Source organism: Vidua chalybeata, chromosome 3 (genome assembly GCF_026979565.1).
Source record: "Vidua chalybeata isolate OUT-0048 chromosome 3, bVidCha1 merged haplotype, whole genome shotgun sequence".
Taxonomy (NCBI): domain Eukaryota; kingdom Metazoa; phylum Chordata; class Aves; order Passeriformes; family Viduidae; genus Vidua; species Vidua chalybeata.
In genome coordinates, this window is record NC_071532.1 from 87098565 (window position 1) to 87117320 (window position 18756).

At 36.5% G+C, this 18756-nt stretch overlaps 1 protein-coding gene across 4 annotated transcripts in view; it reads left to right on the forward strand.

Moving 5' to 3' along the window:
- The window catches only part of EYS (eyes shut homolog), a 723820-nt gene that overhangs the window by 474851 nt on the left and 230213 nt on the right, over positions 1–18756 (forward strand). For 3 of the 4 annotated variants that reach the window (XR_008429984.1, XR_008429983.1, XR_008429982.1), the window contains exon 1: positions 17007–17095. The exons of the other annotated variant lie outside the window; for it this stretch is intronic. The gene's annotated coding sequence lies outside the window, so the exon portion shown is untranslated. Of the gene's footprint in view, positions 1–17006; positions 17096–18756 lie in introns of those variants that run through there. 4 annotated transcript variants of the gene reach the window in all.

The window sequence follows — 18756 nt, forward strand, 5'->3', positions numbered from 1 at the left end:
AGACAATGTGATATCACAATCATAGGTACTGACTAGTTTTAAGTTATTCTCAGGTATATACATTTGTAGATAAAAATGTTTTAAACATTTTAATAACCAACTGCTAAAACATTCTAAATTATGTTCTTTCTCTTTTAATAACTCATCCACAGAATTCAGTGGCATTGAGTGAAGAAATGGACAATGTGAAACAGGTGCTACAAAATACAGAATCAGATCCTTAGTTTAGAATGATCCAAAAGCAATTTGCTCTATGTTACAGCTGCTGTGCTTCTATAGACTAACACAACAGTAACCCCTCTGTAACTGTCTAGTTAGAAACAGTTTATGATCCATTTCCCTTGCCAGAGCATTGCAAAGCAGTGGGAGAATTTAGTACAATCTGTGCACAGTGCTTTAGATTTGATTATCTGGCATTCACCTTATCTGATTAATCTTAGGCTCTGACAGCAGCCTTCACACTATAATTTATAATAATATAATATGTACATGTTTCTTTAGCATTCTGCTACAGAAATCGTTGGATGTGGGCAAATTACAGTGGTCCTGACCCAATTAATGCTCCCTGGGCTGCAGTGTTCAGCCTGAGAGTATTCTGGGGAAGCCAACAAAGGAAAGAACATTCAATCTGTCACAGGATTGCAAGGCATACTAGACTATTACATGGCTGCAACTGTTAGCTATAGTGGTATAAGCAAGAATGGGTAGTTTGAAACATTAGAGGGGCAGTTCTTGAATGTCCATACATTTTCTGTTGTTCCACAGCATATCTGAAATGTCCATATTTAACTATTAAAAATCATATGTTTTTTTAAAATAATTTTTAGGCAGAGTGGTTATAGGTTTCTGGGTTTTTTTTGTTTGTTTGTTTGTTTTTTTTTTGGTTTTTTTGGGTTTTTTTTTTATTAGATCATAAATCTGCCTAGGAATTATATGAAGAATATTTCATATTTTATATAATTTAAAGAATTATCTGCTCCATCAGTTTAAAATCTAGTTCATGATAGACTAAGTGAAAGTTAGTTGCCAAGCGTTAGTCTTCCCTCTAGATATAGTGAAATACAGCTGTTTAGTTTGTAGTAGCTATGCAGTAGAATTTAAGGTTCTGCTGTGGTACAGAAAATGAAAATGAACAGTGTTGACTCACATCCAAAATCTCATTGTGGTTTTAGTGCTACATTTCTGAAGCTGAGTTGTTCCTGTTTGCATCAATTCCAGTCTGTATTTTTCAAAAAATGGGATGAGATTTTTTGTCCTTATACTTATGCTGCTCCCTTTTAATTTGACTTTGCCTACACACATTATACATCTTCTAAGTCTGCTCTGTTGTCAGGTTTGTGATTTACAACATTCAGAAAGGCTTTTTCAGGGTGTTTGTTGATTTAAAATGCATTTTGCATCCTGAGGAGAATCTGACTTCTTTTTGAATCTTGGCATGACAGCCTTAGATCCTGACATGTATTTACTTTCTAATGTCCTACTTAGGATATGCTTTGACTCTGTCTTTGCATCACCTATTTTAATTAAGAGCACCACTTACTGTTACTCAAGATATTTTAAATATTTATGCATTTTTATATACTAAATAAATATTTGTCACATCATCAAAAATACTTCTATATATCAATATTTCATTGGCTACTATCACATATTCTGTTATTTGGTCTTCTTTAGATTGGTAAGTCATGGTAATGCTCTGTTCTTATATAATTAAGTATTACTCTGAAGTCAGAGGTGCTCTCTCTTGACTGGAGAGATGTTTTGCCTATTTTGAGTAGATTGTTTTGATCTGCGTGTTTTGTTTTTTTTTTTTTCATCAGTACTTCTTACATTGTCAGATAATTTGTGAATGTTTTTAACAGCATAAGACTCAGTGGGCAATATTTTTGCATCTAACCAGTGTGAAAACTCAATTGGTATTGTTAATTTTTGTCTTTTATTTGGTTTGTTCACCACTCACCTAAAAAACCACCTTCCTGTATTTCCCACAATTACTAATTTTCTTGAAGAACTTTTGCTTAGGAACAATATCAAAACATCTTTGGAAATTAGGTTGGCTCAGTTTTTGGGTCACCCTTGTCACTGTTGAGCAGGACGGGAACAAAAGACTTCAAGTTAGAAGGCAAAGAGAATGAACTCCGATTTATTTCAAATGCACCGCTCTATACATAGAGAACATCGTGCGGATTAATTTCATTGGTCTTAGAGTAAAAACATCCCACACCGTTGGTGTGCAGTGAATGACGCACGGTAGCAGAACATATCTATAAACAATGTGAACAACAAGATAGAGAATTATTTGCATTCTTTCCCAACTGCTTCCCAGGCTCTCGCCTGGTTAGAAAACCTTTCTCTTTCTCTCTGACTGAGCTGAGAGTATCCACAACCCTCTTATACAGGACCATTGACGTGTTCAAGGGACATTAATAAGGAAGCATAACTTCCTTAAACAAAATTTTAGATTCTTTATGTGATATTGTCCCATGTTTCTGCTACTTACATTTTTCAATAGAACATTCAGGAATTTTCTCCTGAATATATATTTGCTGGGTTTTAGTTTGCTTCAATCATTTTGGCCTTTCATTTGCCACTCTTCTCTACATTGTTACCAAACATATTTAATTAAAAAGTTATATAATATTTTTGCACAATTCCAGGCTTCCTAGCTTTCACATATTAGAAAGTTTTGATGAACATAGAACAACCTCCCCAGGAAGATAGTAGAGTCCCTACTACTGGAGGTTTTCATTATGTGATTGGACAGGGTGCTAGATAATCTCATCTAAACTCCCTTTTACATGAAAGGATGGACCAGATGATCTTGTGAGATTCCTTCCAGCCTGAGATTTTTTATGATTTTATGGCTTAAGTACTTTTTTCAGCCAAAATTAAAATATATCCCAGAACGTTTTAAAGTATGCATTATAGTAGATTTAATTTACCAGATATTACCTTTTTAAACCTTCACCCCTATTTTGGCTGGAAAAGTGTTGACTAATAGTCTTCTTTATTCTGCTACTTTGATAATCAATCTCTCTTTTTTGCTTTATTTTTTTTTTTAAGTCATGCTTGATTTTTTAAAATTTGATCATATGCAGTTACTGAACTCTATAGAAGTGTTCTTCTGTAACCTGCAAACATTTTACCAAGCATTGAGTTTTCTAATTTTTTTAATCCTTAATAACCTTGTCTTGATGCAGTTAAAACTTCTGATGGCTTTTTTAGTGTGATTTCCTCCCAGGAGAACACAGAGGTTGAGTATATTATAGTCAGGGTTTTTTTAATGTTTTGGGGGGGGCGGTGTTCAGTTATTATATTTTGAAATATTGAAATATATTATTTGCCTAGAGTTATATCTCTCATAGTTTCTCTAATGGCTCCAAGAAACCACTGTTTACAGCATCTAAAAATGTAGTCCCATCAGCATATTTTGTCATAATTTCTTACCAGACTGCTTGGAGTAATTAAACTCTGTTATTACTGTCTCTTCTGCCTTACCCCTTCTATCCTGCTATACTATTTAACAAATACTATCATCATCTTGGTGATACATAATATAGCTCTAATATATTTTTTTTCATTTTGCATGAAATTTTAGTGCAAAATGATTTGTGCCAGTTTGTATATATTTGTTTGACTACTTTTATTATATTGCCTTTTTCTGGTGCAGCCTACACCTTTCTTGATATTTACTCTTGCATCACAACATCCCAGTGTTTATATTTCTACCATCAAGATTTTTATCATATTCCTACGGTTTTACTGCTATTTTTCCTTTTTTAGAACTCAGGTATTTTTCCATGGGCAGTTACTTTTCTTTTGAAAATGAATAATGGTTTAGTGGTTTGGCAGAGAGAGATGTTTTTACACAAATATTTATATTACAATTTTTGTAACATATTTTGTTCTGTCATGCATATTTTGAAGGTGAATTTTTTTTTTTAAAGGGTTTTTGCAGGTAAAGAGCAAAATGTCATGGAATTGCATCAGTAAATCAATTTTATTCTAATTTCAATATAATGGTAATAGACAGTCTTGCCTAATGCATTGATCAAAAAATAAATAGGTAGGAGACGTTAGATACTTTGCTGAAAGTATCCAGTGCTGCCCTGCAGGATTCCTTGTTACTAGTGTGCCAGTAGCCTTTACCATCTAGGAATGTGTTCTTGTTATGTCTTCAAGGCTAAACAATATAGAGAAGTGATACCATCAAGAAAAAGCTAAAACATTCCTGTAATAGTGTATTGCTGGCTTGTGTTATTCTTTTCAAGTCAATCTTTGTTGAAAAGGCTGCAGATGATGATCTTGGCCACTGCAGTATTTCAGATATTGACTTATAGGAAAGAGGTATGCACAGGGAGCATTGTAGTGAAGAGTGACACCTTTTATTTGTTTTTTTCTAATTAGGTTGTTCAGCATGCTTATAGTCATTTTATGGATTTGTTAATTCTTTTTCTTATATCTGAGTATGTTCATGTAAGTGTTTTGGATAATTCAGTACTGATTTATCAACTTGAAACACGTTTGAATTCTTGCTGAAGATCATTATTAGTACTGTGTGATCTGTGTAATTCTTAAACAAGAACAGCTTATACAGATCACAGAAATCTTCAATTTTCTAGTTACTGTAAAATCTAAACCTAGACTATTAATCAAAATGTACAATAAATGTTTCTAGTATGTCTAATTAATTCCAAATTTATAATATTAAAAATATAGAATGGGAGACATAAAAGTAAGTGTAAAGATTTTCAGTATCATTTCCTGAATGCTTCTTGATAAGTCTATTTTGAAAATTTATATTAATTTAGGTGATTTTATTAGTTATAAGTTGCACTTTGTATTTTATTAGGAAGCTATTAAGAGAAGTATTTTTGAAGTTTATAATATCAGACTAATTGATTGTGAAAATATATATTTCTCCAGCTGTATTCTGTGATATTATTACTGCTTCTATTTTAAATTTCACCAGAATTGGTTTAGCAAAGTTAGAATTTCACTTATGCAATATGCATGTATGTACATATGCATGTATTTAATACTATCTTATATAATGCAAATACTGATATTATATTAATAAAATGTGTTTTAAACTTTTCAATAAAGTCTCCTAACACCATAACAAAATAAATTCAAATAAGCAAGTAAGAAATATCCTTCGCTGTGTTAAGTCCACAGACCAGAAAGTATTGCTGGTGAGAAATCAAGGGTTTTTTCTCACTGATTATTTTCTGCATCAAATTAAAGGGGACACTTATAAATATTGAATCACTTTAACAAGAGTGTGCTTAAAAAAAAGTGCAAAAATTTTATTAATATCAACATCTCTACATTAAAAAAAAGCATTTGCATTCCACATGTATAATATATCAGCAGTCCACAATATAAATTGACTACTATAACCAAGATTAAAAATGTAATTCACTCTCATTAGATAATGCTAAAATGCCAAGATCATTATACTTATTACAAAGCTACAAATCACTCGAACTGATGATATTATAGCTACACTATTCTTGCAGAAAAGAAGCCAGTGAACTTTAAGAAGTTCATGGCCCAAGGCCATCTGTGCAACAGGCCTTGGCTAAGAGCAGCCACACTGAATCAGAACATTAAGAGCAATGAGTTTGTGCTCCAAAACTCTCAGCAGAATCACTATGCTGAGCCAAATAGATGATTTCTGTTTCTTGTTTATATCAGATTTTGATATGCATGGCTTTAACTGTGTCTTCTAGAAGCTCTTTTATGCAGCTAGAAATAACCAGAGCTCTGTGTGCATGGGAAAATCAAACTCCTTAAGATTCTGAATCTGAAAGAAAGGGAAAAAAACATTGTAAATCTTTTGCTGATCTTAAATTATGATGGTTGTGCCACTTTCTCACTGAAATCCCCTCAAGATTTGGCTTTATGGAAGTATTTTTCTCAAAAGCATTTTAATTATTTCATAATTTCAGTGCCTGAACTCAAGACTTGTGTGTACTAAATGCTTGAACCTAACTACGTAGCAGCCTCAGCAAATTAAAAGACTGATACCAAGGCATCACTGAAAATTTCTGCCTTGTTCTCTTGAGATCATTTCTAGAAAACATATGGGGTAGAGGGATGTAAACAAACTCTGTATTTGGAGAATTCAATAAGAGATTGGAATTCAGATTTCTGTTTAGTATGGAAGAAACATTTCCTTTTCTTTTTGACTAGTATTTCCTACAGAGGGAAATAAAAGTTTATGAAACAAAAGGTAAATTAAAGGAAAATAGTATGATATAATTCCATTTCTAAAGGCAACTGCTGGCCATTTCCAGATGAATAAATACACTGTAAAAAAATCTGTTTGATAAAAAGTGCATATCATATATTCCTGTGCGATACCAGAAGTTTTTTTCTATTCCAGTACCTTTAGGGAATCTGTTCAAGCTCTTTCTATCAGTCAACATGCAAAAGACAGGAATGTCTGCAACCACTTTGTACTGCACTGAGATGAAATGCTTGACAATAAACAAATACCGGAGCATTCTGCCCCACAAGCTTTTTCAGCTTGAAGGAACACCCTTCTCCTTTCCCTCTCCCCTGGTAATGATGTGAGTGGGTATGGAACAACATTAGAGTTCTGGCCATGCCCCGGCCCCAGCTATTGCAAAAATCAGCCCTCTCCTGGCCGAAACCAGAACACCATAAAACCAGCCTTCAGGAATGGAAGGTCCCTAAGTCCCTAAGACCAGAGGGAAACTCTGGAGCAAGGAATACTTAACACTGCTGGAGTCATCATCCCTGGAGGTGTTTTAAAAAAAGACTGAATGTGGCACTTAATGCCATGGTTTAATTCAAAAGGTGGCATTAGGTCATAGGTTGGACTTGATCTAAAAAGTCTTTTCCCACCTAGCTGTGAGAAGGATTGGTTAAGGATCCTTTAAACACACTGGTCATATGTAAGTCTCTGAGGTTTAATGGGTTGCACCCTGGAGTGCTGAGAAAACTGTCTGGTGCCATTGTGAGGTCACTGCTAATTATCTTTGAATGGTCATGGCAATTAAAGACTGGAAGAGAACAAATATCATCTTTCAGAAGGGCAAGAAGGAAGATCTGCAAAACTATAGGTTAGACAACTCACTTCAGTCACGGGGAAGGTGATGGAGCAAATCCTCCTGGGAACAATTTCCAAACACATGGATGTCAAGAAAGTAACTAGAAGTCATCAACGTGGATTTAAAAGAGGAAATCATACTTGACCAGCCCCACAGTATCTGCAGTTAGGTAACTAGCTCGGTGGACAAGGGAGAGCAGTAGATGCTGTCTACAGCTTCAGTAAATTTTTTTACACTGTCTCCTATGACATCATCGTAGTAAAAACGGACAAAATACGGGTATATATAGAAGTTCACAGTGAGGTGGATTAAAAAAAGTCTGAATGACCAGGCCTGCAGTGATGCAAAATCTGGGTGGAGGTCAGTAACTAGTGAGGTGCCCCTGAATTTACTGGTGGGTCCAGTACTGTTCAGCTTCTTCATTAGTGATCTGGATGATGGAACAGAATGCACCCCTAACAAGATCTAAGATTGGTTCAAAATTGGAAAGTGGTTAATTCTCCAGAGAGCTGTGCTACCATCCAGAGGCACCTCAACAGACTGGAGAAATGGGCTGACAAATCTCATGAACTTCAAAAGGGGGTATTGCAAAGTCCGGCAACTGAGGAATGATAATCCCATGTGTAGGCACATTGTGGTGTCAGCTGACTGGAGCACAGCTTGGCAAAGGAGAACCTCGGATTTCTGGTGGGCAGCAAGCTGTCTGTGATCCAGTTAGGCATCCTCACAATGCATGGGTGGGGATTCATCCTCTCTATTCCATACTGGTGAGTTTATATCTGAATTAATGGGACCAGTTCTGTACCTGTCCACTAAAAGAAACTTCTGGACTTACTGCAGCATCTCCAGTAGAGGGCCACAATTATCAAGGGGTTGGAACATCTCTCGTATAAGAAAAGAATGAAATAACTGTGACAATTCTTTTGGGTTTTTGATGTCTTCCTGACATATCACCTCAGGTCTTTTGCTCATCAATTCTCACAGAGATCCTATGCAAAAGTACCCTAATTTTATCAGAAAAAAGATGCTGTTTCAGTGATATGCAAAGATTTGATTTGATGATATACAAAGATATGATTCTGTTTCTGTGGAGATTATTTCCTTGTTTTGAAGAACATTTTCAAAAGGGATAACATTGTTTTGAACTTGCATGCAAGTTGCTTTTGTGAATTTGAATGTTCAAGTCCATGTGATCATTTGTCTTTGAATGATATTGGCAGGCCTGCAAGATCAGTTTTTGTCTTTCATCTGTGAGGACTTTTATTTTCCCATAGCTGCCAGGTTGATCAGATGTTAAGATCTTCAGGTTTTGGTTGATTTTGCCACTTAATTCCACAGTTCCTGCACATTACCACAGGATCCTGGCAATAACTACAACCCACTTTTGTTGGCAAGACATTTCTTTGATGCCTTATCTTGATGTGTGTGTTGATATGGAAGTTGTCATGGGATAAAACTCTCAGTGTCTTTTTGATGCTTTCACTCTTTGACAGCTGTGGTTCCCTTAGTTACATTAACCATTTGTCTCTTCTTCCTATTCAGTGTGCAAAATCCAGGGCAGTTATAGACATTTGGGATGACTCCTTCTGCTGAGCATGTTCAGCCTTTTTTATCCAATAGCTTCTCATGCTCCCAAATATCCTGATTTTCCTGGTAATGTGGTAGTGTGCATGTGTATAAGACCTTCTCAGGTAGTATGTCAGGTACTTTACCTTTGCTTGCCTATTATTAATATCCAGTCTGGAAGTTCTTTTTAAAAAATGATTATTACCTTGAAATTGGCAGCAGGCTGTAGTATGGGGTGGACAGCACATTCAAGCAGGCTGCTACACAGGCTCTGTAGTGTTTGATGGAGCTATGCCTTCACATTGATATCTTAACAGTTGCAATTCAAAATGAGTACACCTTTGAGAGTTGTAGGTATAGGTTTATGACCTCATGTTACGTAAACAACAAAAATAAATAATTGCTGTTTTTTTGGAAGAAACAGATCTCAACAGGTGGCATCCTCTGTGAGGTTGGCATTTCATTAATTTCCCTGTGTGACTCTTTGAGAGTCTTTTTGAAAGTTTCAGCAGGTCTGGTTGATGATAAGTAAGAAGTAAGGCTTGAGCAGGTAGCAGACAACTTTCATGAGCCCTTAGAGGATGTTTTTGGTATCAGTCCATTCCAGAAAAGCTTAAAGCTTAAACTACGGTGAAGTGACTTAATGCAGCAATGCTCTTCAGTGCTTGCATCCCAGACATCTGTCATCTGAATACTTTGAGCTCCTTCCAGACACTGACTTCAGCATTGCACTGTTTCCAAGCAGAGTCCCAGCACCTGGGCAGAAGGCTGTAATCATCCATTGAATAAGTGTACTCTGGGATCTTCTGTAACAAGCTTGATGGCAGACTATCTGCTGGTACTGAAAATGTATACAGGCACACTTTCTTCCTAAAAATAGTTTCACACATAAGTTTTCTGTGGCTTATCGGTCTTGTTTACCCCTTCCTTTTAGTCTCTTTTTCAAGGTAGAATTATATGTAAGAGTCATTAATAGTGGCCGCTACACTGCTTATAGGCAATGAAGAAGAACAAAGAAGAGCTGGGATTTACCCCTTGGAAAAGGTAATTGTGTTGACCGTGTACCAGCAGATACCAGGTCAAGGCCTCTAATCTTCTTTTGTAGCTCTTGAGGTGATACAACCTGCTGGTATAAACCTAAAGGAGATTATGCAAGAGCAATTACTTTCATGAAATTTAGGCTGGACTCCTTCAGATTCAGGAGAAACCAGATATTTGACAAGGCAGAGATATATTTGACAGCATGTATGTACTAGTCAGGCAACTAATGCAGTGATTACCCAAATAACACTTTGAACCAACAGTTCCCTAGATTTGTCACCCATTCTTTCGTTCTGTATTTGGTAACTGCAGGTTCATTTCTTGCAGACTGGTTCTTTATGCAATTAATGAGACTGCACAAATATTGCCTGAGTTTCTTTATACATTCTCCACAATAGACAGCTAAAATCAAGAGCTGATCTTCCTTAACTCTCAATTTACTCAAAAGGTTTTTTTGATAAAGGTAAATTTTGAGGCATCAATTGGAGCAATCTAACCACAAAATTCAAACTACATGAGAAAAAAAGCATGTTATGCAAAATTCTTATCACATTTTAATAGATAAAAACTGATCTGAATATTCATTGGTTCCTATTTTATGTATGTGTGATTTTTCTCAAACTTTTTTCAGCAGCATAGAGGTTTATGCCACAAACATGAAGGTTTGGGTCTATAACTTCATCCTATTAAAATGCAAATCCATGAGTTTCTCTTCAGAAAAAATAAGACAACTTGCTGCTAAATCCCATTGAAAATTACTTTTACCAATTAAATTTCTGTGCTTTGGATGGGAAGTGAAGCAAATTGTTGCCATTTCTGATAAATACAAACTCAGTAACCAAAAACATCCATGTTGCTATGAGGTACACTAAGGTAGTTTATTGAATTTTCCATAACCATGTAGTGCCTCCTGAATTGTTAACACTAAAAAAAAAAAAAAATTTGCTCTCACAGCAGTTTTTTTACAGTATTCTGGTACAGTATCTTGAATTTTTATTTCTTACCTCTTACTACTGTTTGTATGACTTTGCATCTCTCTTGCCTCTTTAGTGGCAATTGTATTTTCATGCAATGACTCACAGTAAGCATTGCATCAACTACATTATAATGTATCTGTGAAATTTTGTATGATAAATGCAATGTGTCAATATGTACTAATTCTCCCTACTGGATCTGGCTGAGATGCAGCTAATTTTCTTCACAGTAGCTTGTATGGTGCTGTGTTTTAGACTGGTGACCCAAGCAGTGTTGCTAACATATGGATGATTTGGCTATTGCTGAACACTGTTTACACAGCATCAATTCCTTCTGTTCCTTGCTCTTACCCTTCAGTGAATAGACAGGGTGTGCTCAAGAGCCTGGGAGGAGACAGCTGAGACAGCTGATCCTGGGTAACCAAATGGATATCCCGTACCACATAACATCATGCTCAGTGATAGAATGGGAAGAAATTTTTCCAAAGTAGCTGTTGCTCAAGAACTGGCTGGGCACCTGCCTGCTGGTGGTGATTGCTTTTGCATCATTTTTCTTCCTTTGCTATATTGCCTTAATGGCAACCCATGAGTTTGCTCACTTTTTCCCTTCTCTCTACCATCCTGATGGGGGGTGGGAGCAACAGAGTGGAGGGATCTCATCTTCCAGCTGGGCTCTACCCACTATATTCCCTCAAGTGCACTGTCACCTCAGAAGGACATCTGTGGCTAATTTGTGTCATGCTTACTAAGAATCACACACAATGTTTTCTCTTATACTTCTGTTAGGTGTCATTGATAATTTGTAGGTCTGACTTTTCAGTGTGCTAAAGGTATTTCCAGAAGTGAGAGCCCTGCCTGACTAGCAGGTAAGAACCATTCCTTCTGTAAGGAGCTAACAACCTCTTTATAAAGAAATACTAGGACAGCCAGCAGAAAGTCCTCTTTACATATTTTGTATGAAAATACTCATATGAAGTTATATAACTTTCCTAATCTTTGACTGAAATGAATGTTGAAATATGGGGTTTTCTTGTGGTATCCTTAACACAAGGATGCATAAATACCATCACAGTTGGTAGCCTCTTGATCTGACCTAAACTGCAGGAAGTTATGTGGGTATGATATTCCGCATGGTTTTCTTTAACCAAAGACAAAAGTCTCCAAAGTAAGTAATATCCCAAGTTTTGGGAGAATAATCTAGAAACTAGAACATTTAACCTCTTCATAATAAAAGCTTAGTATTAAGTCAGATAAAGTAGAAGAAAAATGGCTAGACAATCGTCACCCACCCACCATGATCTTGCAGGTGGGTTTAGTGTCTCACTTCCTTTGTGAAATTCAGTGAATTTGTATCGTCTTTGATCCTATTTTCTTCTTCATTATCTCTGAGACCAGATTCTGTGCTTTTTTCTCCTAAGAGTAGTTTCAGTTTCTCTGCGAAGCTGCAGTCTGCTAGTTTCCTGTGATGCCTATTGTCTTCCATCTGGGTTGTGACCTAGAAACTTTTTATTGTTTTTAATCAAAACCCACTCTTTGGCTCATTATGGAAATGGATCGTATTTTATCTTTCTAACAGTGTAAATTTTATGCTTAAGGGACAATAATGATAATTTTAAATAGCAGCAAATGAAATATGCAGCCTATTACAAAATCACACTGATACACAACTGTCTAGGAAAACCCTGACCCTAGAAGTTTTAGCACTGTTTTTCCAAAGGGTTTTGGTGACAGCTGCAGTATTTGTAACTTGGTACTGTTTCTCCTTTGTAGTCTGTCACTCTTCTTTTCTCCATGTGTTTGAAACTTGTGTAAGGTCCAGCTCAGCTAGGGTTTTTTACAAGTTTTATTTAATCTTTACATTTTCTACTTCCAACATTTATTATATTCTCTACTGTTTCCTTGTGTGTTGGTTTCTGTGTATTCATTATTCCCAGTACTCTCTTCCAGCAGGTGATTGCCAGACACTCATGCAATTTTAATTAAGGAAATTTCACACCTTCCATCTTTGATGTTTTCAGTTCTTTACTGATCTCTTTAATTTTGTGGACTTTCCTTCCAAAAAAGAAAACCATCACTGAAGATGTAGTTTTGTTTGTCTAGACTCTGTTTAAATTATACTGATTCCTGTTTACTCCTTCCAGAGTTAATGTGGGTGATTAGTGTTTCTGTAGAGTCCTTGACATTTATCAATCTACAGTGTAAGGTTTGTGGGTTTGTTTTTTTTTTTTTTAGATTGAGTGTGTAGTTGATGAATAAAAAGACATAAATTTTTTTTGTTGAGGAATAGAGACTACCAAATTCAAAAGCATTTGGTTTCCTCTTATGCATGCTAAGTTAGTCTCACAGTTCTGTGATTTTGCTCAGAATCTACTCTAATAATATCAGCAATCTCTCTCTGCATTCATTCTCAGTACAGGATCTCCCATTGTCATTGATCTTCTATGTAGAAGTTTCCATTATTTCAGTAACAATAAATTGACTTTGTGTTTCTTGACAGCTTTGACATTTTGCTGTGTTGTTTCATTTCTTTTCCCCATAGCACACAGTGTAGCAGAGGCAGATTTTATAGAAAACTGCAGTAAATGGGGACCATTCCTGATCCCTGGCAAATAAGCCCTTCAGTGCTGTTTGCTTAATGGCTTCACTCTAAACTAAGTATGTGAATGTACCTATTGGGCATGCAGGGAACATCTCAGCCTGAACAGTGGACAAACAACACATTTGCCAAGCCAGCAGGAAATGTGCTCTGCTCTGAAGGTAGAAGCTGACTAAGCTGCTGTAATATAGAGTCATTATTAAGAGAAGAACATGGTGATCACATTGTTTGTAAATTTGTGCTATTTGGCATGCAACATAAAAAAAAAAGAGCAGAACAAAGGAACTGGCAGCTGTTCTACATTGGAAATGCAACTATTATTTTGTGCTTTTTCACCTAAATGAAATGAGATTCAGAAATGAAAGAACAGACTAGGAGGAAGAATCATTTTAATGAAATGGAATTGTGGGGAACATTAGCAAAAAATCTTTAATTTCCAATTTTATTAGTATTAATGGTATTTTTGAAAGCAAAAATGAGTAAGGGTAAGTCACTCTATTGGTGCCCATCCCTCTCTTCTGTGGTTTAAAAATCTCTGTTTACCTGGATTTTACTTACTTTACTGTTTGTGTTTGCAAATTTCTGAGAACCATATAGAGAAATACAGCAAGCTGTTTTCTCTGTGTATAATAGTAAATGAAAAAAGCAATATGTGATTTTGTCATGTCTCATTATACAGATTCTTATACCAGGTTACAGAATTCTGCTTTAGAGACAATTGTTTACAGCATGGGCTGACTAGTATGAGAAGAAAATAAGAGAGGACAAATTAAAACAAAGTACATATATAAAAGGTATTTAAAAAGTTAACGCAAGTTAATTATAAGATGAAATGCCAATGTAAACCTGAAATAATAGGAATATCCTGACTATTCACATAGGCTAATAATGTTTGGCATTTGTGAGCTCAAAGGTAAGCAAGATCTGGCAAATAATGCTACTGATTTTTTCTTACAATCAGTTTGTGAAAATGAAAATTGTTTGTCCATTCTACAATCCTACTGTCCATCTTGTATTTCCATACAGCAGAGTATGGACATACTCTGAGTATTCACACTTTTGAATCCTTCAGTGGGGTTGGAGGAGATGGATTTTGATTAGCCAGATGTTTAGCTAAAAGAGATTCCTGGTTTACAGCATAAATGAGTGCATGAAGGCAAGCCTCTGTGTCACTGTGTGTGTGAGCATGCACATGCGCATGTGTGCGTGTATTCGTATATGAAAGTTTATTCCTTATGGCCACTGAAATTCTAATAACCAAATCATCACGTGGAAAGCCTTCTACGAACATGAATGATGAAATATCTGAGCTCATCAGGCATCCTTGGATTCGTACAGTTTTACAGGAAAGAGTTTGTAGATTTCTTACCGTAAAGAACTGGGAGGTCCTGGTGGACAGCAAAATGGCCATGAGCCAACAGTGTGCCCTTGCAGCAAAGGAGGCTAATGGCATCCTGAGCTGCATTAGGAGAAGCACTGCTGGCATGTTGAGGGAGGGGATCTCTATCCTCTTCTCCACCCTGGTGAGACCACATCTGGAGTGCTGTGTCCAGTTCTGGGCTCCTCAATACAAGAGAGACATGGAGAGACACCAGCACATGGCCACAAAGTTGGTTAGGGAGCTGGAACATCTCTCCTGTTAGGAAAACCTCAGGACTGTTCAGCCTGGAGAAAGCTCTGGAGGAAAACTCACAAATGCTCTACAAACATCTGAAGAAAGGCTGCAAAAAGAGCAAAGCCATGTTCTTTTCTGCAGTGCCAAGTGACAGAACCAGAGGCAATGGGCACAAGATGAAAGACAGGAGGTGTCATTTGAATATCAGAACTTTTCCACTGTGAGGGTGTCTGAGCACTGGCACAAGTTTCTCTGATTGGTATAGGAGTTTCCATTCATGGAGATATTTAAAACCTGTCTGGACTTGATCCCGAGCAATTGGCTGTAGGTGACACTACTTCAGTAGGGAGGTTGGGGATAAAGTGGGGATAAAGTAGGGATAAGGTGACCTCCAGAGATCCCTCCAAACCACAGCCATGGTGTTATCTGTTACTGTTCTTTTTCCTAGCATCCTGTGTTGGTTGCTACTGTGGAGATATAGAATACAGGTTCAGTGTCTGCTGAAGATGGTTCTTTACCCTCACCTAATATTTATCTAAGGGAATGATAGGAGAAGAAACATGAATTATTTCACATGGTCAGATGCACTTCGATGTGGCAGTAGAAGCCTCATTGGCTGCAGAATAGTGGAAGGGAGGGCTCTGAGTACTCTGAGTAACAGATCTTCATACTGTTATTAATGACACTTGTAATCTCTCTGAAGACTGAATAGAAAATTAAATTATTTTATCTTAGTTGGATGTATATTGCATGAACATGGGCATTTTTTAACCTCATTCAAAGGGCTCAGCATTGACTTTTTTTGACTTTTGGAAAGGTTTGGTTGTTTTTTTTTTTTTTCAATAAGAATATACTTGAAAAGGAATGCAAATGCACTGAATTTCTGGAAAGGGAAAGCAGCTGACCTTGTGGTGTTTGTCCTGCATAACAGCCTGAGGTATGTTGATAGTAAAAATGAAAGAGGTAAGATTTCATCTTGAGAAGAATAGAAAAGGTGAGCACTGAGGCTTAGAGCAATGTTAGGGAGGGAGAGAAGTCACTTCCAGAATCTGAGTGATGGAAGCAAGTAAAGGAGCAGTTTAGAATGGGCCATGCATGTTTTAATTATTTTAATATGTGTCTTCTTTTTTATAAGTGAAGAAGTTAGTTTAAACTTCCAGTTAGTTTAAACTATGTTTTAGAACATAGTTTGATTTCTCCTCTAGATCATATAGTGCATAATATATGTGAACCTGATGTTTTTCAACCAATTTCATGTGAACCTGATCTTTTTGTTTACTATGGTTTTCCTGGGGACTATCAATTCCAAATAAAATTTGTAAATGCTTTAGGCGAGGAGTCTAAGAGCATGAAACTCAGGGCAAGTATGAGAATTTTAGAATTAGGTGTATCTTTTGCCAAGTATATGAATAGTATAAAAGTCAAGGTGGGGAAAAATAAAATTCAGAGCTAAATCAAAAGGAAATGCTCCACAAAAATCAACACCAGCCTTTGGCAGTGAATAGGTAGTACAGTTCAAAGCTCCAGGTAAACACATATTGTCATGGGTCTCTCAGGACTGCATCTCTCAAAATGGAAATTGAAGCTAAACCAAAGAATTAAGTAACCAAATCCAACTGCTTGCTGAAAGTTTTTGCTTCCTCAGAAGATATAAAATACCAGATTATATGTTCGCTTCTCAACTGTGCCAAGTTAAACTGCCATTAATCTAAATCTATGTTAATATTATGAATTATAGATACACTTTCATGTTCTACTACATTTGTCACAAGGGCAGTAACAGCTAACTGAACAACAGAGCAGACAAAAAAGAGTCGTCACCTGCCAGTTGTTTCATTAAAAATTAACAAAATTTTAAATTTTATGTTATTGGTAGAGTTTATTTGGTTTAGAACACAACAATTCATATTGGTTTACTATAGTAAGATAATTAAATGCGTTTTGGAAGTCTGTGGATTCATCACCTTCTTGGCACATCGTGGTTAACATTTTTATGTGATCTGTCTACTGCAGATACACCTCTGATCACATAAATACATGTGTCTAACACCTTGGTAACCTTGGAATGCCCACATGCTCCTAAAATCTTTGTTACGTGTCAGGCAGCTCTCCTTGTTACCATGTTCCTAACGCTGTAAACCATTACTTCTCACCTGGTCCTGATATATGCCTCATTGGAGTCTCTGGAGTATTTTGGGGAAGTGAAGGCATTTATTGAAAGGTACAGTGTGCCAGCTGATATATTCCTTACCTAGGTGTGTGAGGAATACTGTGTTACCTTGAACACCTCTTGTCTTAAGAAATTGTGCTAGAAAAAGAAATGTATTTAAGGTGTACAAAACCAGGCAAACCAGCTGCATATGTTTCTAGGTGTACTGGCATGATATAAGAAAAGCACAAATGATGAAAATCTATGAAGAAATTTTTCTCCACTCTCCCTCCTTCAACAGAGAATCTTCAGTTTTCTTAGGAGTCTGACAGAATTAGGCTCTGCTGAATATCATATACCATATTTATTCATTAAAGAAAAGCCTATTTTATGAGAACATTTTCATTTTTATGGGCATATTTTCATTTTGAAGACAACCTTTGTCTAGTCAGACAAGGTGTTACCTCTTGTAGTCAGACAGATGTACAACTTCTTGTTAGAACTCTTCCCTTTTTCGTAACTCAACATCCATAATTCACTAAGAAGTGTTTCACATTGAATCTTACTTTAGAAATAGAATATCCTGACTTGAAAATGACCCATGAGAATCACTAAATCCATCAGCATATAAACACATATGCTTGATATAAACATCTATTGGGTTAAATGTTAGTAGATTTGAGTGATTGGCTATTGATTGGACAAGAACCAGAACCAGAGAAGCTGACTGACTTGGACTGTAAACTAGTCCATGGTGATGGACTCAGAACACCTTTCCCTAAGTGCTGTAACACTGTAATGTGTTAGCATGGTGTTCAATATGTGTGACTTCAGTGTCACTCTGCAAAGGTGATGTGCGGGGAGATTAACTGATTTCCACAGTTTGATAGTCTGCACTATTCAAGAAAGGTAAGTCTGTTTTCCAAATTTCACTCTACATTTTCTAGTCCTCACAGGCCAATGTATTTTCCATCTTTCTCAGGGACAAGGTATTTTACCAGATTCAACAGAGATAATTGAAAAAAGATAAATTACAGTAGTTGAACTTATTAAGAATTGCAATAACAAATGCAGTAAGTGAATCATGCGTTATGGTTTTAAGCATAAACACTGAAATTATTTACAAAAGAGGCAGACATTATTAGCCACGAAGCTTAGGAATATCTTTCCTCATATCAGAATTTTCATATCCCTTCTGAAACGCAACATTGCACTTGTTACAGTGCAAGTCAAGACCAAGTTTAAAAGATAAGGATCCTGGCCAAGGATGAACTTTCATAAAAATTGTAAGGGTATTTCTCAGTACTTTTGAATCTTTCAGACTTACTGATTTTAATTAATCCTTTGTGGTTTAATGAACCATTCTGAACTAGAACTGTCAGGATCATGGAAAATTGACAGTGAAGCGCTTATGCTCAAGATTTAGACTGCCAGTCAATTTAGATGAAGAAATGATGCAAGAGGAATGTGAATGTCAGTTGTATAGTGAGCTGGTTGCCCCTGAGTCAGGGACCAGCAGATGACCAGTCTGGTTTCCACTGTGAAGAACAGCAGCACAGGAGATGGTTTGCCAATTCAGACCCAATGAGGGAGGATCGCCTCAGTTGCCTGCTCTACAGCACAGGAGACTGGAAGAACTATTGACTTGCTGGTTTCCCATAGCAGAACTGTCAGGGTTGCTACTTTTGTGACCCCTGATTTTAGTGGCTAGAACAAATGAGACATGAAGAGCA